Source organism: Cupressus sempervirens, chromosome 1 (assembly GCF_028749045.1).
Source record: "Cupressus sempervirens isolate cs-2001-9-10 chromosome 1, ASM2874904v1, whole genome shotgun sequence".
Lineage (NCBI taxonomy): Eukaryota > Viridiplantae > Streptophyta > Pinopsida > Cupressales > Cupressaceae > Cupressus > Cupressus sempervirens.
In genome coordinates this window covers 782,831,417-782,853,747 of record NC_143118.1, presented here as the reverse complement: position 1 = coordinate 782,853,747, position 22,331 = coordinate 782,831,417, and the positions used below count along the sequence as shown (strand labels likewise).

The 22,331-nt window shown below is 32.8% G+C and overlaps 1 pseudogene; it reads right to left on the bottom strand.

Annotated features, from left to right (window-relative positions):
* Positions 1-428: 428 nt before the first annotated feature.
* LOC149580199 (uncharacterized) lies at positions 429-19,359 on the bottom strand (annotated as a pseudogene).
* Between the last annotated feature and the right edge of the window lie 2,972 nt (positions 19,360-22,331).

Here is a 22,331-nt window from a genome sequence, read left to right as displayed (position 1 = left end):
GACATTATTTAATTTGGTATATCTTTGTCGTAAATTTTTGTATAGAATAGTGCACTAAAAAAAGCATAAAATTGTGGAGCTAAAACTAGAACTTTCTTAAAGGAAGAAAAGGTTTTTTTTGGACTCTAAAATTTAACTTTTGACCAACAGGTTGAGAGGACTTACCCATAATTTTGGCACTATGCTTCATCATCTATTCAAGATTATATCTGTGTCTTCAATCTATGAGCAAAGAGCAAGTTTGATCATTAATTTTAAATGTTTCATGGGGCTCTAATGTTTTCTATTTCACAGCTGACCAACTATTGAAGAATTCATCTACCTCTGATTTTTCTTTGGAGAAGAGACCACTTCTACAGCTTACCATCAGCCTGTTACAAGTTGAATCATCCCAGTCGTCACTCTTTAAAACATGTTGATGCCCCTTATCATCTGTCTTGTATAGTCTTAGAATAAATATCAGTTATGCTTATTACACTATCCAAATTCTCATTAAGACTTACAAATGGAATTTGAGTGCCTTCTTTCCTCTTTGATCTATTACTCATTGACTACATTACACAATGCAAAAGATATCCTTGTCTAGTGACATTTTTTGGATTATTGGTAGACCATTTCCCACCAAAGTGAACATTGTCCAATATCTCATCTGTAATAGTATTGTGAATAAAAAATATTTTCATAAGTTTACCCAGCCACATCATAGCCTGATTCAACATTCCAAGGCTACAAAAATGATTAAGCAGTGTACTATAGGACACTGTATCTGGGACAAAACCCATTTTAAAAAGTTTTTCTAACAAAGTAACAACTAGACCAAGGGAATCCTTGCAGAGCCCATCCAAAATTGTATTGAAAGTGAATGTGTCTGGAGAAAATCCTGTGGAAACAATGCTCTCAAGGAGATTAAAAGCTAGCTGAGTCATTTTTGTAATGCAAAGACCATTTATCAAAGTATTGTAGGTAATAACATCAGGAGCACAACCACTACATGATATCATGTTCATGATCTCCAAAGCTCACTTCATATCAGCTAGCTTACAGTGAGCATTAATTAAAATATTGTAGGTAAAAATATTAGGGGACAAGCCATTGCTTGGCATGAGGGTACAAAGCTGATTTTTTGTACTTATCATTTCTTGTTTACAAAATCCATTAATGAGAGTATTAAAAATAACGACATTAGGCACAAGTGAAATTTTTAATCATTTCCTTTTCTAGCCCAAAAGCTGAGAATAAGTTTCCTTCCTTGCAATGTCCATCAATCAATGAGCTATAAGTGAAATTCTCAAGAAAAATGTGTTGATTTACCATTTCCGTAAGGAATCTATGTGCCTGCTTTATGTAGCTTATCTTGCAAAGCCCATTCATAAAAGGAGTGTAAGCAATAACATCAGGTGGAATTTCTTTCTTTTCCATTTGTGCCCATAGTTTAAAAGCTTGTTCTAAATTACCATTCTTGAGATGTTCATCAATCAATAAACTGTGTACAGTTTTGTCACGAATCAAACCTTCTCCAAACATTTCCCTCAAAAGCAAATGTGCCTCATGTATATTACCTTCCTTGCATAACCCCATTGTAAGAGTAGTATAAGTAATCACATGAGGCAAAAGACCACTCTTTACCATATTATCAAATAGTTTGAATGCAACACTTGTGCAAGCAACCCTACAGTTTCTAGCAATAATGATATTATACATAAAGTTTTTTGGAGCCAGACCATTTAGAATTAGTTGGTTTAAGAGTTTGACTACTTCTTCTAGCCTACCAGCTCTACAATGACCTAAAATGAGTTGTAAGTGCACATATCAGGAGGTATGTTCCTTTCAAGTATGTAATGTAATATTTGATTGCCTCGCTTTTCTCTGCCAAACTTGAAATAACAAGCAATGAGTGTGTTGATCTGTAGAGCAACCTGGCTAGGTGGTTGACAGAGAAATGTGCTTGGACATTGCAGGAGTGGATTGAACTTCAAGAAATTAATTTGGATCGTGTTAGGGGAATGTATAAGGATTATGCAATATCCTTGGTAGGAATTGATCAAACCATTTGAAGGGGTATTAAAAGCCTAATTCAAGACTAGTTTGTGTAGACCTAGAAACCCATGGAAACCATCACCTTTGGGTTTGATATATATGTTTCCTGCCTTGTAGGGTAGAAAGGTCTTCTAATGAGCCTATTCAACATAATTTCTTTCTATTGTGAGATTTTTAGGATTTTAATTAAATTGACATTTCACATTATTTTTCGGCATGCTATAATGTTCTACATTATACCTGATAGAATGAAAACTTCTCTATTGTTTTCTTCATGTAAATAAAGCCAAGATGATTTCTGTATTGTTCATCAGTATAGATTTTATCTTGTGAAACATCTACATAACATCATGAATTTGATTTTTCTTTCTTGTAATGTCTTCCAAAGGCTACCAATAATAGAAACCATTAACCTTTTTTTGTCAATTGACCCTTTGAGCATTTACAGGGTTGAAGACTCTATTATTGATGAAGTTTAATATTCTAATCACTTGTTCACCTTTTCTCATCCCTAAGAACCCTAATGTTGGCATGATACCCTCAAACTATCTAGCATAGTTGGCTCAATTACATCTTAGTAGATTTTTAGGTTATTCTAGTAGTTGATTTTATTATTTTGAAACAAACTTTTTCTAAGCTTCATCTAGATTGATCTAGTAAGATGCATACATGTGTATAGAATGAATGTTGTAAGTATGGATACGTTTGTAATTATACATGGGGATAGTATATGAAAATTAGATAGGGATACTCAACTTTGTTATAATAGATATTATTTATGAGAATTTTGGAATTTGAATTGTCTAGAGTTTAGAAATGATAGGGGTAATACCTTGGATTTCATCTAAGGGTTATTATTGGAGGGCCTTTTTGTGTCCATTGATTAGATCTTGATAGTTTTGTGTTCTATTTTTTGACTCATCAATTTTTTTTTCCTTTCTTTTGGATTACTAGTATTTATGAATATCTTAAGAGGTTGTTATAAGCACTAGTTTGAAAACTCAAGTTAGGGAACAAAGCAAATGAGAAATGTCTAGTCCAAAAAAAGGCAAACATTGTATAGGGTGCATATAAATATATTCAAAAAAAGGAAAGAAATGTCAATCTATAAAACAAAAATTCAACTCGCCTTTGTAATGCTGGGAAGGAGACTCTTCAACATTTCTAGCTATTATTTGATTCTTTCACACCGCCTTCTTTCTGAAATCTCTTTCAATGGATCAACTTTGAAGCATTCATGAGCTCTCCTCTGCTACAATCAACCACCAAAGAACACAAGATGTCAAACCCTACTGGTGCTGACGCTATTAAACCCTTTTGCCGTGTACTCCTGGCCACAAATCAAAGTGGTAGAAAATGGTTCAGTGCATGAGTCTTCTGGCTCACGTAACAATAAGATTAGGGCAGAAAACATAACTTTTTTCAATTTTTGCTTAGTGTGAGCCCATGTTGGTCAAAATTTTGACAAACACAGGCTCATCTTTAACAAAAGTCATCACAATTCGACCAAATTGACCCCAAATTATCAGATGGTCAAAATTTTTTGTCAAAAATTTGAGTAAAATGTATGAGTGCATCAAAATATGAAAGGGGTGGAATATGAATCACTTCAACTTCTTTCACATTTCTAATTTTTCCCTATAGGCCTTGGCAGTGAAAATGATTGGAATCAATTCCTCATGCCTATGATTATGTACATTAGCATATCTTAAGATCCATTTAGAATGTTGTTTGGCTAAATCTTTGATAACATTTAATCGATCTTGTATTTCCTCCATGGCCATGTCTACACACCCCCTAAGTTTTTGGAGCTCAAAAACTCTATTCTATTGATCGAAAGATATTCCCATCAAAGTATCTATGTAATTGGAGAAGTTCATTTGCATGAAGGCTACTCCGATGATTCCCTTCTAGAGTCCACTAGTTTGTGAGTCCATATTTAGACCTCTTAGGAGCTCATAGTCTCTATCTTGATCCTTTTTCACTTTAGCTTCATTTCCTTAAGTTTTTCCTCTTCCACCATGATCATCTCAAACTTGAATTGCATGCTCTAGAGCCACTCAAATAAAGGCTCATCTCCTTTAGGCAAGATCTTTTCTTCCATAGCCTCCTTAGCCTTCATCTAGATAATCATCTTTAGTAAAGACATACAATCTTCACTCTTAGCTTTCTCTATTGCTAGGGTGCCTCTATTTGCTAAAATGTTGTCCTTCTCCATTTCAAGCCTCAATATCACATTGTCGATCTACTCTATAATGGCAAGTCCCTCTAACTTGATTTTCTTGCTCCACTATCTACGTATTTTCCTAAAGTGTTTATCTTCTTGGAGCTAAGAGATGAGTGCTTGGACATTAATAGTAGTAGGATCACTAGTGATTGACATTCCAAAGATGCTTGCCAATGTGGTAACCAACTATCTAATGAAGCCATTAAGTTCATGGATTTCCACCTTCATTTTGACCTTTGATAATTTAAGACTTTCAAGCTATCCCTCTGGGTAAAAGCACAACCTGTGTCACCTTTTATAAAGAAATGTGATATCAAAATGTGACAGTTCAACATTAGTGACAAAAAAAATGGTATTTGTGTTTAAAATATGAAGATGATGTAAACTGATGAAATGTGTAGAATTGGATGAACTTTATGCCTATAATTTTTATAATTTTTTTGAGTAAGAATTTATTCATTTTATTTTATTTTGAAGTCCCTTTTTTAAATGTAAAAAATATAGGGTGTAGTTCCCATCAAACAAGTATATGCAAATCATCTTTTTTTCCTCTAATTTGAAAATATCTTATAGATGACATATATAGCTAGTGCACAAAAAAAAGAAATAATTATTTTTGATGTATAGTTTCTTTGTTATAAGTACTCAAGTTAGACCTTATCAGTATCCAATAGTTTTTTTCTCTCGTCAAAAATTTCCTATCAAATCTATACCTTCTTGAAAAAAAATTACATATTCGTGAAGACGATTCTCTCTTCTAGAGATAAATATAATTTTTAAATTTTTTTGATATGATTTACTATTTTTTTTCCTTTTTTGAGGGAGCATCTTCTAAAATGTTGAAATATCGACTTATAATACTTTGAGATTATAACATATTATAACTAATCAAAACACTCAAAAATTTATATAATAATGATATTGAATCTAAGATCTATAAAAGGGTATTTTTAGTTTTTGAAAAAAATTGAGTTTTGATAGAGAAATGAAATTTGACCAAAACAGGTTTTGGTATCACAAATGGTGACACAGATCTATGCTTTTACCCCTCTATTACCTCATTTGTTGACTTCCATAAGCCAACCTTGGTGTCATGTTTGACTTCCTCAAGATCCATAGAATGTAGGGATAAATCATCTACAAAAATATCTTTGATTCTTCCTTCTTTGGTGAGCTTTACAATTTCCATCATTAGATGCTCTATTTTAGGATCTTGTTCAAGAATGGACAAGGTCTTCTAATTTTTGACATTAGTTAGTGCTGATCCAGAGTGGATAGCCAAAGACATAGTCTCCTTGTTAGGAGCTCTTTCATCTCTCCTCTTTCTTTATCTATGCAATGTGTCCTCAAGCCATGAATCTGTGCCAATAACCTTGGAAGTAGTCATAATAGCATCTATGCTAAACATCTTTCTCTTGGCCTAGGTGAGTGTTTTCATGGCTGAAGATAAATGATTCTTTAGGGCCTACAAATCAAGATTTAAAGAATCTATGCCCTTCTTTGCCTCAGATTTAGTTGACTCGCTCTCACTACTCCCACCATATCTAAGATCTACTACTTGCACTTGGGGACTACTTAGAACGAGTATTGCAACACTTACAGATGAGATTGAACTACTATGAGGCAAGAGGGAAACAACGACTGCACAATCTTTCAATTCCTCCACCTTCTTCTTCTCAACTTATGATAGAGTTTCAATCACTAGAAGGGAGCTATTGTAACAAGTTTTAGTTAAGGAAATACTTTTTTTGGGAGGTTGATCACCTCCATATAATGGTTGTGTTGGCCCTTGGGTAATGGAAAAGGTTGCACTTGATGTGCCACCCTAGGAGGAGGAAGCCATTACAACTATTAGGGAAGTTTGAGTGGTTTTACTTTTTCTCAAACTCCTTCTAGTTGTGGTCCATTCAACCCATTTCCTAGTTCTTTTATAGATTTGAGTCATCATTATATCTAGCTCATCCTCAGAGTCTTCATAAGGCTCTAAACTTATTGGAGTGGCTCTTAGCTTAGTTAGGTAAGTATTTCTATGTATGTTCTAAACATCATCCTCCACTCCTTCTACATCAATATTGACTTTGAACATTTTCACCTAATCAACTATTAGTCTAGTGAAAATACAATCACAACTCTCAAATTGATTCTTGCAATTGTCCTAGTAGTCCTCAATAGTGGTAATTTTCTTGATTACACTTCAAATTTGCAAAGTATCCCTTACCTACCCATTCGAATTCAACGTGGGCCTCAAAACTTCATAAATTTCTAATTTATACTTCATTTCAAACACATTCAACATTTTCTTGGAATATGAATGGGTGTCACAACTAAAAGCCCCCACCTTCATGCAAAATTTGTACCCTTTCTTCTTCAAGCTCTTGCTCAACATGTTCACTTGGATGGCCTGTTGCATGATCTCAATCAGAGTAATCATGTTAGTGGGATATCTTGGTAGCTTCAAGGGGAAACCATTGGAACTTTCAAGATACAAATAAGGAAAGGATGAAAATTGGATGAAATAACTCCCAAACTGGCTAATAGCTACCATGGATTTAGGGCTCAATCTCCTTTATAGACATCCTTGTAGCTCCCTACAAATCTTCATAGTGAATGCATCATTAACTTTTGCATGATCTACATAACTATTTTCCAACTATAAGCATGGATAAAACTCATAAGATTTCACATCATCAAGAAAATTTTCCACTCTTGGGGGGCCTAGCCATAGTTGTAATGAGGCCAACATATGGATGGGGAACAAGGACATATAGAATGCATTATACAATTTTGTGGCATGAGAGCATTGGAGAAAATTTCACTTACCTCATGAGCCATATTCAAAGCTTCTATCTCACCTTTCAAGCTATGTAGAAGGACCAAAATATCAATAATCTTTGCTTTGAGGTTGGTTCCAAATAAGGTCTTAGGAACCTTATTATTTGCACTCCATTGTTTTTGAAACCATGTCTATGTAATTTCTTTCCTCCAAATCATCCTCTTTGTAGAGAACTTGGAAAAAAATCCCTTGAGGGTCAAGTTGAGAAGAAATTCACCATAATTTACATGTCAATTAAAATCAACTCTGTACTATCTAGTAGTAAAATTTTCCTTCTCTTTGGGTTGTAATGGTGTATACATTTGTAGATCAACTTTGAGGCCTAAACTACAATCCAAAAACTAGAAGCCTTAACCAACCCACATCCTTAGTGCTTCTCAATGATGGGATGAATCTGCTAAAAATTCACTCTTTTTTGAAAATCCCTCATGTCATAGAAATGGAGAGAGGTGTCCATGAAATTTTGCAATTGGAATTTGATTCCATTCAACCCATCAAAACATGCAAATTTGGTTACCATTTTTTTAAGAATGATTTTTGAATCAAGAATGTGAAAAGAATAGCTAATGCAATAGATACTAGATTTTTGAAAAAGTTATGCACATGAATAGAATAGCAGTTCAAAGAAAGAGCAGTAATTTGTTCAATTATTAATGTTTCCATATATCTAGGAGCCTTGATTCATCTGTTTATCTTCAAAATTCACCTCACATGAATGAATTGAAGAATAGATCTATTGAAACACTAAATGTGGGGCCTTAATGGATATCTAGGGGTCTTTTCACTATTCTATTGGCTCAATGTTATCTTTCTATTGCCCCATATCTTACTTTTCCATTTTCCTTTAAGTTTTGGGAAGTTACTAATAGAGTACTCCATGGGAGAACAAATCATAGATCTAATCTGATCACTGCCTTGATTTTCTTTGGAATTTAGGAAGTTGTCTTCATGGGTTGAAAACCCACTAAGGAGAAGACAATTTATGTTTCTCCACCAAATTTTCCTTTCTTACTCAAAATCTATACCATTAAACTTTTTGGGATCAAGAATTCCTAAGTGTGGTTTGAATATTCTGTAGGAGCCCACTTATCACTTCTTTTCACTCTAAACTACCTTTTTGGAAAACCAACTTCATGGGATGAAGACCTACCAAGGAGAAGTTCATTCTAATTTTTCCACTAGAACAATTATGAGAGATGTGATGAATCTTTACCATTTTCTGAGCTAATAATTGTAAAGGGAATATGCATTCTCCATAGGGTACCTTGTTATTTTTGTGTTTTTGATCCATATGTATCATGTGGTGCCATTTGCAGGAAATCATCTTCATGGGTTAGAAACCCACCGAGGAGAAGTTGATTTTTGGATTTGCACAAAGCTTTTATTTCTATTAAAAAAGTGATAAGACAAAAGTGGATATAACTTTTAAATTATCATTGCATGAGTAACACGAATCTCCATTGGACTAGGCACTAACCTACCCATAAGTTCACTTCAACAAAGAGGAAATGCCACCCGAGTATGAAATGGGGAGAAGGAAATAAGGAGAAATCTGATGGATATTTTTCATACCTAAGATGGATTATACTTAGGCTCAATCACAACTAACTAATCATTCTTCTCACTATAACATAGGGATTCACTTTTTCTAATTCGTTAGAGGATGAAAAGTTGGGCAACATGAATTTCACTAAAAATATCGATGCTCATTAAGCACATAGTTACTCATTTTACGCTAGCAAATGTTGTAACTTGAAAAACACTAAAATAACTTAGAAACTAATTAACATGAAAATTTTAACATATTATATAAGATTAATCATACTTAACCTAGTTTCATACACATAAAAGAAATAGCATGAACACAAGTGACACCAAGATTTAACATGGAAACCCAATTTGATAAAAACCACTAATTGCAACTAGGTACTAATTTTTACTCTTCTCAAGTGAGCCCTATTAGGAGCCAACCTCATTAAAGGTTACAAAATACACTATTAGGTGTGACCCTATTAGAGGACTTAATTAGACTATTAGAAGTGGCCTTGTTAGAGGTCTTTAGACACTTCAATCTAGAAATGCCACCTTGTTAGAGGATTTACAAATAGTTGTTAAGAAAACTTTATTAAGAGGTTTAGATCACTACTACAATGGTTAGAGAGTAACAATGAGATGACTTAATTTCTTATGCAACTAAATTTTTGACTATAGATCTCAATTCTGGCTTGTATACTTGATCCTTTCTAATTGAATGTATCTTTGCGGCTCAACAAGGATATTTTCCTTATCCTTCTAATTCACTTCCTCTAAGCATCTTCAAATCTTCTATTATTTTCCAAACATTCAATTCTCAACTTGACCTTATATTTATATCTTACACATTTTTAGGTTAGCTTGAATACAACTTAGAATACTTGATATTCATCTCCTCAGTTAGCTAGAACCAGCAAACAAATTAATTAAACTCAATATGCCAAAACAAGAAAATCCTTCGTTAGCCTACCCTACTCAGTAGACACTAACTCAAAGACAATTTTCTTGTATTAAGCAAGTGAACTTAGTTAACATTGCCTATTCAAAAATTTCCTTTGGTAACCAAGTGATCTCGGTTAACACTAGTTTCATCCAACATTTCTATCATTAATTGAGTGATCTCGGTTAACACTCAACTTCTATGAACTTCCCTTTGTCACTCGAGCGAACTTGGTAGACACTATCTTCTAAACTTGGCAAACTCTAGAATGCTTACCGGACATAGGAAACTACCTACTTTTCTTGAGTGAGCTCAGCATACACCTACTGGTAATGATATGAAATTTTGTGTAACATCAAGGACAATACACAATTAACCAATAGTTTTCAATAATCTCCCTCATTGACATTGATGGCAACACAACATGTCATAATGCAATGAAATTTTTGGAGAAAGAATAAAGTAAAGAACATATCCTTAGTTTCATTTTGGTTCTCATCTATAAGAACTCCCTTTATCAATGTGAAATCCATCTACCTTTAGTTTCTCCCCCTATCAGTAAAACTCTATCTTTAACATCTTCTTTTGATATAAAACTCTCCTTCATTGATATCAAACCAAGTTCTCCCTCTTTGACATCTCTACAAATAATTCTTCCTTTATAAAATTTCTATGAATTTTATACTCTCCCTCTTTAAAAAATTTCTATGAGATATGACAACAAACTCTCCCTCTTTTACATCTCATGCCAAAGACAATATTCAATTAATATCAATGTACCTTATGTATTGATTCATATGCAATGTTCCCTTTTCAATGCTACATCAACTAACTAATCTTCATCATGCTCTAGCTGATGCATCACTAAACTTTAGTTAGTGAGCTTTGGATAGAAGAATGATCCCTAACTTACTTCTTAACTACAAAACTAAATCCTTAGGTAATGGCTTAGTGAATATGTCTATAATTTTTTCTTTAGTATTCACATATTCCAATTTTACCTCTCTATCATGTACCAATTCTATCAAAAAATGATATTTTATAGAAATGTTCTTAGTTTTGGTATGCAACACAATATTCTTTGATATATTAATTACACTGCTATTATCATAGAATGTAACCACTAGATCTTTGATTTTTATCTCCATACCTTCCAATAGTTTCTTGAACCAAACAATATTAGAATAATTAACTACTACTGCCACATATTCTCTCTCTACTATGGACTAAGAAAAATAATTTTGTTTTTTGCATGTCCAAGACACTAATCTTTTACCAAAAAAGAATGCTCCACCACTGGTTCTCTTCCTATTATCAACACTTTCTTCCCAATCAACATCTATGAATTCTTTCAAGTTCAAATTTTGTCATTTCTTGTATCATAAACCATAGTCTTTAGTACCATTAACATACCTCATGATTCTCTTGATTTCCATCATTTTATTTTCTTTGGGATTTGTTGAGTATCTTGCCACCATACCAACTACTAATTTAATATTAGGCCTTGTGTGTACTACATATTGCAATTTTTCAATCATTTATTTGTATGTGGTTTGATCTACCTCTTTGGAATCATAATTTTTAGAAATCTTATGTTCAGTAGACATAGGTGTTCCAACTAGTCTTCAATCTTCCATTCCAAACTTCATTAGTATCTCCTTGATATATTTGGACTAAGTAATATAGATACAATGTTTCTCCTACTAGATCTGCAATCCAACAATTAATTTGTTGGAAATATGAGAGCAGTAACTAAGAAGGGAGGGGTGAATTAGTTACTACTAAAATAAATCCTAGATCCCTTAAATGTTAGTACAAAATGCAAATAGATAATTGAATACTATTGAAGCTTGGTGAACACATATAATGTTGTAACTCAATAGTAACTTGATTAGCTCAGTAAATGACTAACATATAAACCTTTAGATGTTATCTATGATTACCATTACTTTAACTTAGTTGCAAACACATAAAACAAAATAGCATGAACACATTTGACACTAGGATTTAACTTGAAAATCCAATTTGAGAAAAACCACCAATAGCAACTAGCTCTAACTCATTTTCACTCTTCTAAAGTGAGCCTTGTTAAGATCCAACCCTATTATAAGTTACAAAACATATTGTTAGGTGTGACCCTGTTAAAGGATTTAATCACCCTATTAGGAGTAACCTTGTTAGAGGTCTTCAAAAACAATTAAATGGAATTAACACCTTGTTATAGGATTTGCAAATGGTTGTTAAGCCAACTCTATTAGGAAATTTAGATCACTGCTATAATGGTTAGAGAGTAACAATGAGATGACCTAATTTGAATGCAACTAATTTGCTGATTTTAGATCTCTATTCAAGCTTATACTTGATCCTTTCTAATTGAATATGGCTTTGTTGCACCACAAGGATATTCTTCTTATCCTTCAAATTTACTTCCTTTGCTCATCAGTAGATCTTCAATCATATCATCACAATTCACACATTCATTTACACTTCCACTTTCACAATTTAAAATCACAACTTGACCTTATACTTATATATTCCACTTTGTCAAGTCAACTCAAATACAACTTAGAATAATCAATATACATCACCTTAGTTGGTTAGAATCAATAGATAAATCAATTAAGCTTAATACAATAAAATAAGAAAATCCTTTGTTAGTAAACCCAACTTGGTAGAAACTAACTTAGAAAATTTTTTCTTTGTTAACCAATAGAAGCTAGGTTAACACTACAAACTTACAAAAATATTTTGGCAACCAGGTGAGCTTGGTTAGCACTTGTTCCATCCAAATTTCCTTTTTTACCTGAATGAGCTTGGTTAACACTCACTTTTTTCAACTTTTCCTTCATCACTCGAGTGAACTTAGTAGACGCTACTTTCTAAACTAGGAAAAGAAAAAAATGCTTCGTAGATAGTGAGAACTGTCTTCACTACCAGAGTGAGTTTGACATATACTAACTGATAATGATATGACAATTATGTAACATCAAAGAGAACACATAATTAGCCAATTATATCCAACAATATCCCTCTTTGGCATTGATGGCAACATAACATGTCTTAACATAATGAAATTTTGGATTTTAGACTTGAGAACTCCCTTTAACAGTATGAGCTCTTCCTTTCACTAGATTCTATCATCAATAGCTACTACCAAGTTCATTTAGAACATTTTCCCTATCTAGTTTTAAACTTTATTCTAGTTCCAAAAATTTATTAGAGACATGACATTAAATTTCTCCCTCTTTGACAACATATGCCAAATACAATAATTCTAAAAATAAAATTGTACCTTAAGTACTTATTCATCTACAATATGCCCTTGTAAATTTTGTACCAAATGATTGGTCTTCAATAGGTTCTGGTCGATCAATTCACTAAACTTCATTTAGTGAATTTTAGATAGGGGAATGACCCCTAGCTTACCTATTAGATATGAAAATGCATCCTTAGGTAATGGCTTGATGAATATGTGTGCAATCTATTCCTTTATATTCACATATTCTGATTTGACTTATTTATCTTGCACTAACTCTCTTAAGAAGTGATATTTTTAGCAATATGCTTTGTTTTGGAGTGCATTAGTGGATTCTTTGATATATTGATTGCATTGGTGTTATCATAGTATATGACAATTGGATCTTTTATTTCTACCTTCATTCCTTTAAACATTTTTTTGAACCAAATAATGTTAGAACAATTGACTACTGCTGCTACATATTCTACCTATATTGTGGATTGAGATGTACAATTTTTCTTCTTGCTTGTCCAAGATACTAGTCTTTTACCAAGAAAGAATGCTCCATCACTAGTGCTTTTTCTATCATTAATATTTCCCACCCAATCCACATCAATAAATATTTCAAGTCCAAATTTCCTCCAAGTTTGTACCATAAACCATAGTCTTCAGTACCTCTCATGTATCTCATTCTCTTGATTATCATCATATGATTTTCTTTAGGATTTTTTAAGAATCTTGCCACTATTCAAACTATTAGAGCAATATCAGGCCTTATGTGTACTACATACTGAAATTTTCCAATCATTGATCTATATGTGGTCTTATCTACTTCTTTAGAATCATCATTTTTAGAAACCCTATGTCTAGTAGACATAGGTGTTCCAACTAGTCTTGAATCTTCCATTCTAAATTTCTTTAGTATCTCCTTGATATACCTAGATTGAGTGATATAGATACTATTCTTGTTCTACTATATTTGCAATCCAACAAAGAATTTTATTTCACCAAACATGGACATCTCAAATTCTTTATTCATTTCTTTTGAGAATGCTTTGGATAAGTCATCATTTCTTGTAAATAGATTATCATCAACAAATATTTTTACCAATAAAATCTTCTTATTTGGTCCTCCCTTGATATATAGACTACTGTTGTCATTAGTTCTTTGAAAACCAATTTGTACCAAGTAATTATGTAGTATTTCATACCAAACTCTAGGGGCTTGTTTCAAACCATATAAAGCTTTGTGTAGTTTGCAAACCATGTCTCTTTTGCTAGGATCTACAAAACCTTCTAGCTGTTCAATCTAGACTTCATCATGAATTCCATTCAAGAATGCAAATTTGACATCCATTTGATATATTTTAAATCCTTGATGTGTTGCATATGCTAGTAAAGTTCTAACACCTTCTAGTCTTGCCACAGGAGCAAAAGTCTCACCATAGTCAATACAAAACCTTTCCACACCAATCTTTCTTTGTTTCTTGAGACCTTTCCTTCTTCACTCAGTTTATTTCTAAATACCCATTTTGTACCAATTACATTTTTATCCTTGGGTCTAGGAACAAGAGTCCAAGTTTTGTTCTTTTCCATCTATTCTATTTCTTCATGCATTGCTTCATTCCAACTTTCATTTTCTATATTTGACACTTCTAGGTTCAAATTCAACAAGTAAACATGTACCTTTTAATTTTCTTCTTGTCATTGTTCCATCTAATTTCTCAACAATGATCTAATTAGGTTCATGATGCGTTCTGACATATCTTGCTAACACAAGTTCCTTGGTCTTTGAATGAGTTCCACCATCTACTTCTTGAATTTTAGTTTCAAGCTTGGGTCCTTCTGTCTATGACATGGGTCCATTAGGCTTAGTTTGAACTAGCTTGGTAGCCTTAGATTGTGACTTGGGTCCTTGTAGCTTAGGTTGCACTCTCTGCAACTCGATAACTATAGTAGTTTCTTGGGACTCAAGAGATGAAGCATATTTTCTCTTAGATAGATTTAGCAGAGTATCAGGTTCATAGAAAATGAATCTTATGTAGTCTTCAGGTTCCTTGTTTCTTTCTTCTTCACTCTTTTATGTAAATTCATTAATTTTGACATGTGCACTTTCTAAAATCTTGTGAGTAGACAAATTCAAACATCTATATGCTTTACTTCTATAGGAGTATCCTAGAAATATGCCTTCATCACCTTTTACATCAAAATTTTCTTTTCTAGATTCTTTCAATATATAACATTTGCTACCAAATACTTTCAAGTAACTCACATTAGGTGTCATACCATAGCAAATAAGGTGTCTTATTTGAATCTTACTTCAACTGAACTCTATTCAAGGTATGAATTGTAGTGCTGATAACTTCCCTCCTGCATTTGAGAGCAACATTATTTCCAATCATCAAGTTTCTTGCAAAATCCATGATAGATGTATTTCTTCTTTCTATTATACCATTATGCTATGGTGTACTAGAGGCTGATACTTGTCTTTTAATTCCTCTTTCAATGCAAAAATTATTGAATTCATGGGAGATGTGAATTCACCACCTTTGTCTAATCTTAAGCATTTCAACTTCTTTCCAGTTTCTTTTCCTACTTTTGCTAGACTCCACTTGAATTTTTGAAAGGCTTCTAATTTTTCTTTTAGGTACAGTACTATCATCACTCTAGAATAGTCATCAACAAAAAGAATGAAAAACTTTTCTCTACTATAACTCTCTATTCCAATTGGATCACATAAGTCTGTATGAACAATCTCCAAGACTTCTTCTGATTGATAGTCTTTGATCTTGAAGCTAGTTTTTCTCATCTATCCAATTTAGCAATTCTTGCATAGACCCATGTCATGCATCTTCAAGGTAGGAATACCTCTTACTCTTTTGTGCTTGCTTATTTTGAGCAAATTATCAAAATTTACATGACATAGCCTTTTTTTACCATAACAAGCTTTCATCTACTTGAGAAATAAAATATGAACAATCACTGACATCATGATAAAATAGATTACCTTTTGTTTTCTTGCTAGATCCAAGTAGATTTCCTTTCTCATCTAGTAGTTTGGCCTATCTATTCATGAATTCTACTTTGAATCCAATGCTATTTAGTTGTACCACACTTAGTAGATTATACTTTAGTCCTTCAACCCAATAGGAATTTCCACTTACAAGTTCTTTAGTTAACAAGATAAATCATTTTCCTTTTATGTTACAAGGTTCATTGTTTCCAAATCTTACACTACCTCCATCATAATATTTCATATGCTTAATTTTTTTTTTTCACTAGTAATATGATGTGAGTAGCCACTATCAATAATCCATATATCATTTTTTCTAACATGAGAGATAAGTGCCATCTTATCTCCTTCATCATCAGATCCATCTTTCACAAAAATATATACCATTTCATCTTCATTGTTATCAAAATCTTTAGCCATAAAACAAGATTTCTTACCTTTGTCCTTGAAGCTCTTGTAGTTCTTGGAGTCCTTGCCTTTATGCTTATTTTATTTCTTTTCATCTTTGATTTCCTTGTTTGGACACCTAGTAGCAATGTGACCAATTTCTTCACAAGAAAAGTAGATAAGAGGAACTTTACCTTTTTACTTTCATCTTCCTTTGGAATACTTCCTTGCAAGTAGGGCTTCAATGACTTCAAGATCATTGTCTAAACTTCCTTCTAATGATCCATTTTCTCCATTTCCTGATTGACTAGATTTTGACTTGTTGCCCTTTTCTTTGAGTGAGATTTTAACTTTAAATGCATATTCAATGTTCTTTGAAGTAGGAACATAGTTATCATAATTATCTAATTCAAAAATTGTTAATTTTTCAACTATAGCATCCAAGCCTATCTTAGTAGTTGGATCACATCTCATTTCTTGAATAGTAGATACTCTAATTGCATAAATGGGAAGAAGAGTTCTAAGCACTTTACTTACAACAATTTCCTCCTTGATATCTCCTCTAGATGATTTGATTGCACTAATTAGCCTTGATCCTTTTCACATATTTTTCAATGTTTTCATCTTCTCTCTTTCTCATTTGATCAAACTATCCTCTAAGGCTTTTTTCTTTGGCTCTTCTTACATTTTCATCTCCTCCATAGATTTTTTTTAGTTTGTTTGACATTGCAAAAACAATTTTAATATCTTTTACCTCATCAAATACAACATAACTAAGAGCAGATGCAATATCAATCATCATGATATTATGATTCTTCTTTTTAGGAATGTCTTCAACTGATAATGTTCCAGTGGGAGTCTTATATTTAGCATCAAGATACTTGCAACCTAAATCAATGATGGTAGCTAGATGTAATCTCATAAGTCCTTGCCATGTTACAAAATTGTCTCTATTCAGATTGGGAATCTCTCTTTTGCAAGACATCTTGATATTTAGCTTAGGTCCTTGAAATGTTATCTACAAGCACAAAAATATTTGATACTAAAATAAATCTTATATCCCTTAGATGTTAGTACAAAATGCAAATAGATAACTGAATACTACTAAAGGTCGATGAACACAAAGAATGTTATAACTCGATAATAATTGGATTAGCTCGATAAATAATTAACTTATAACCCTTTAGATTTTTTGTATGATTACCATTAATTTAACTTATTTGTAAACACATAAAAGAAAATAGCATGAACACATTTGACACTAGGATTTACCATGGAAACCCAATTTCGGAAAAACCACCAATAGCAACTAGTTATTAATTTTTACTCTTCTAAAGTGAGCCCTATTCAGAGAAAACCCTATTAAAGGTTACAAAACACACTATTAGGTGTGACCCTATTAAAGGATTTAATCACCCTATTAGGAGTGGCCTTGTTAGAGGTCTTTGAGAAAAATTCAGTGAAATTGCCACCTTGTTAGAGGATTTCAAAATAGTTGTTAAGCCAACTTTATTAGGGGATTTAGATCACTACTACAATGGTTAGAGAGTGACAATGAGACAACTTGATTTGAATGCAACTAACTTTTTGATTTTAGATCTTTGTTCAAGCTTTTACACGATCCTTTCCAATTGAATATGGCTTTGCTAAACCACAAGGATATTCTACTTATCCTTCAAATTCATTTCCTCTACTCATTAATAAATCTTCAATCATACAATCAAAATTCACACATTCATTTCCAGTTGCACTTGTACACTTTAAAATCACAACTTAACCTTATACTTATATCTTCCACTTTGTCAAGTAGCTCAAATAAAACTTAGAATAATCAATATACATCACCTTAGTTAACTAGAATGAATAGATAAATCAATTAAGCTTAATACAATAAAATAAAAACATTATTTGTTAGCTGACTCAACTTGGTAGAAAATAACTTAGAAATTATTTCTTTTGTTAACCAATAGAAGCTTGGTTAACATTGCAAACTTATGAAAATCCTTTGGCAATTAAGTGAGCTTGGTTAGCATTGGTTCCATCCAACTTTCCTTTGTTACTTGAGTGAGCTTGATTAACACTCACTTTCTGCAACTTTTCCTTTGATGTTTGAGTGAACTCAGTAGACACTACCCTTTGAACTAGGAAAACACAAGATCTCTTAGTAGATACTAAGAACTATCTTCACTACCTGAGTGAGCTCGGCATATACTAATTGATAATGATATGACATTTATGTAACATCAAAGACAACACACAATTAGCTAATTATATCCAAAAAAAATTAATCTCTCCAAATGTGGAAATTTTAAATTGTTTACTCATCGCTTTTGAAAATGCCTTGCATAAATCATCATTTCCTATAAATAAGGTGTTATCCACAAAGATTTCTACAAACACAATCTTCTTGTCTAGTCCCTCTTTGATATATAGGTTGTTGTTATCATTTGTTCTTTGAAAACCAATATTTATCAAGTAGTTATGAATTCTTTCATACTAAGCTTTGAGAGCTTGTTTGAGACCATATAATGCTTTGTGTAATTTATAGACCATATGCTTTGCTAGGATCCACAAAAAATTTAGGTTGTTTGATGTAAAGTTCTTCTTCAAGAATTCCATTCAAGAATGTAGATTTTACATCCATTTGATAATCTTTAAGTAATTTATGTGTATCATAAGCAAGTAAAGTTGTAACACCTCCTAATCTAGCAACAAGAGAATTTTTTTTACCATAATCAATACCTACTTCTTGATAGTAACCTTTGCATACTAACCTTCTTTTATTCTTAGGAACTTCTTCATCTTCATTCAACTATTTTATGAAAATCCACTTTGTCCCAATTAGATTTTTATCCTTGGGTCTAAGAACAAGAGTCCAAGTCTTATTCCTCTCTATCTATTCTATTTCTTCATTCATTTATTCAATCCAACATTCATCATCCAAAACATCTTTCATTGATCTAGGTTCAAATTTAGCAAGCAAACATGTACCTTTCAATTTTTTTCTTGTCATTGTTCCATCTAACTTGTTTCCAACAATTTGATTAGGTGCATGGTGCCTTTTGACATATCTTTCTAACATAGGTACTTTGAATTTAGAAATTGTTCTACTAACCTCTCCATGATCTTCTATATGAAGCTCAAGTCCCATTGTCTATGACTTGTTTCTATCAAACTTTGTTTGCTCTTGAAATAGCTTAGTAGCTTTTAACTGTGACTGAGGTCCTCTAGAGTATGACTCTAGTTGCACTAGTTGTAACTTGGGTGCTTCTAGAGATTTTGGGGACTTGAGAGGTGAGACCTCCTAACTTGCAATTAGATTTGATAGTATATTAGGTTCATAGTAAATAAACCTTCTCTAATCCTTATGTTATTTGTTGCTTTCTTCTTCACTTTTTTCTATAAACTCATCAATTCTCACATGTACACTTTTTATGATCTTAATTGTGGATAAATTCAAACATTTATATTCTTTACTTCTATAGGGGTATCCTAGGAATATGCCTTCATCATGTTTGACATTGAATTTACCTTTCTTAGATTCATTTAAGATATAATATTTTCTACCAAATACTTTCAAGTATCTTACATTAGGTTTGTACCCATACCATAGTTTATAAGGAGTTCAATTTGAGTCTTTCTTCAGTTGTACTATGTTCAAGGAGTACACTGTAGCACTTATTTCTTCCTTATAGTATTTGCTTGCAACACTCTTTTCTCTCATTAAAGTTCATGTACAATCCATGATGGATCTGTTCCTTTCTTTACCTATACCCATTTTTTTAGGTGTACCAAGGGTTGATACTTTTCTCCTAATTCCTCTTTCAATGCAAAGTTCATTGAACTCATTGGAAATTTATTGACGACCTCTATATGATCTCAAACACTTTAGCTTCTTTCCAGTTTCTTTTTCTACTCTTTCTAGATAGCACTTAAATTTTTGAAATGCTTTAGACTTTTCTTTTAGATACATTTCAATTATCATTCTAGAATAATCATTAAAAAAAAAAGAATAAAATACTTATCTCCACTATAGCTCTCTATTCCAATAGGTTGACATAAATCTATATGAACCAGCTCCAAGACTTTTTCAAAATGATAATACTTGCTTTTGAAACTTTTTTTATGCATCTTACTAACTTAACAATATTTTAATAGGCCCATATTAGGTTTCCTCAAACTAGGAATACCTCTTACTCTTATCTTCTTTCTTATCTTGATTAGATTATCGAAATTCACATGACATAACCTTTTATGCCACAACTAGTTTTCTTCTACTTGAGAAATAAAACATAGACTTTCTCTAAGATCTATGTAGAATAGGCCACCTTTTGTTTGCCAGACCCTACCAGATATCCTTTTTCATCTAGTAGCTTGGCCTTCTCATTCATGAATTCTACCTTAAATCCAATGTTATTTAACTATGCCATACTTAGTAGATTATACTTGATTCCTTCAACCCAATAAGCATTTTCACATCTACGTTCAATGGTTAGTGAGATATAACCTTTTACCTTTATGCAACATGGTTTATTATTTCCAAATCTCACACTTCCATGATAATAATATTCCATATGTGGGTAAGTGAACCAAGTTGTAGTGCCAAAAGGGGGGTATAAGTGGACACCTTTTTTCTGAAATCAACAATTTCTGAACTTCAACAATAATTTGAAGATAGTTACTCTCAAAATTTTAAGATATGAAAAAAAACAAAAGTAGTAGTCCTTTGAATCTAGTTTCTGAACTACTCATTTTTTTTCAAAATGGTTTAGTTTTAGGTCCTAAAAAATGGGGGCCATAGAAAGTGGTACTATTATTTCAAAAATACATAACACAGTACAAAGTGTGGCCTCCCTAACATTTTAAACTTTTTTTTGAAATTCTTTAATCACTCTAGTAAAAAGTTACTTAACACTATGTAGTTTATCCTAGATTTTTTGGGTAATTTTATAATGTGTATTTTTTTTTTAATGAATTTTTAAACTAGACACATCCCAAAAATGTGAAATATCTATGTGCTCCCCCTAGAAATTATTGAAACTAATCTAAAATAAAAACTTCTTTTTTTCAAAGTGTGTAGAATGGAGTCTAGTTTCTAAAAAACAAAGTTGTTACAAAATTCAATGAATGAGCTAAAATCTATAGCCCAATTAGTACATGGTGGGTTTTGACAAAAAATGGACATACATTCAAAAGAAATTATAGATGAAAGGCATGAAATAGTTTAAATTAAAAATAAATTATATAGTTATATAGCCAACCCAAAGATCTACAATGTCATGTAACATGATATTATCAATGCCCAACCATTAGAAATCTTGAAGGATAGCACATAAGAAAAATCAATCATTTTTTGTATGTTTGTAGTAAAATATATCTTAGACCTATTTATAGAATCCAAACCTTTTGGTTGGATCTCCAAGGAAAAACCAAGCCTTAGGCTTGGTTTAATGCAAAGCTTTGAATAGTGCATACACCCTATAGCGTGTGTGTTCTATAGCATTCACGTGATATTTAAAGCTTTTTGAATCTGGGTCTCAATAGTGTGTGCATGCTATAGTGCACACACACTATTGTGACCTAAATAGTGCATAGAGAAGGAATAAGAGACACCAAGAAAGAGCAAGAGAGAGGGGGGATGTCTATTTGTGTGTGTGAGAGAGAGATAGAGAGAAAGTAGGGGATGGGAGAGAGAGAGAGAGAGAGAGAGAGAGAGTTGGGAGAGAGGGGAAGTAAGAGAGAGTAGGGGTAGCAAAGAGAGAATGGGATGGGAGAGAGAGGAAGTGTGAGAGAGAGTAGGGGTGGAAAAGAGAGAGTATGGGATGGGGAAGAGAGATCGAGAGTAGGGGATGGGAGAGAGAGGAAGTGTGAGAGAGTGAGTAGGGGTGCCAGAGAGAGTATGGGATGGAAGAGAGAGATTGAGAGTAGGGGATGGCAAAGAGAGAGTAGGTAGTTGGAGAGGGAGCAAGAGAGGGAGAGAGAGGTGGAGGATGGGAGTGCGTGATTGAGAGAGTAAGCATGGGAGAAAGTGTGAGAGTGTGAGAGAGTAGGGGTGATAGAGAGAGAAAGTAGGGGATGGGAGAGGGGAGAGAGAGAATAGGGGATGGCAAAGAGAGGGTAGAG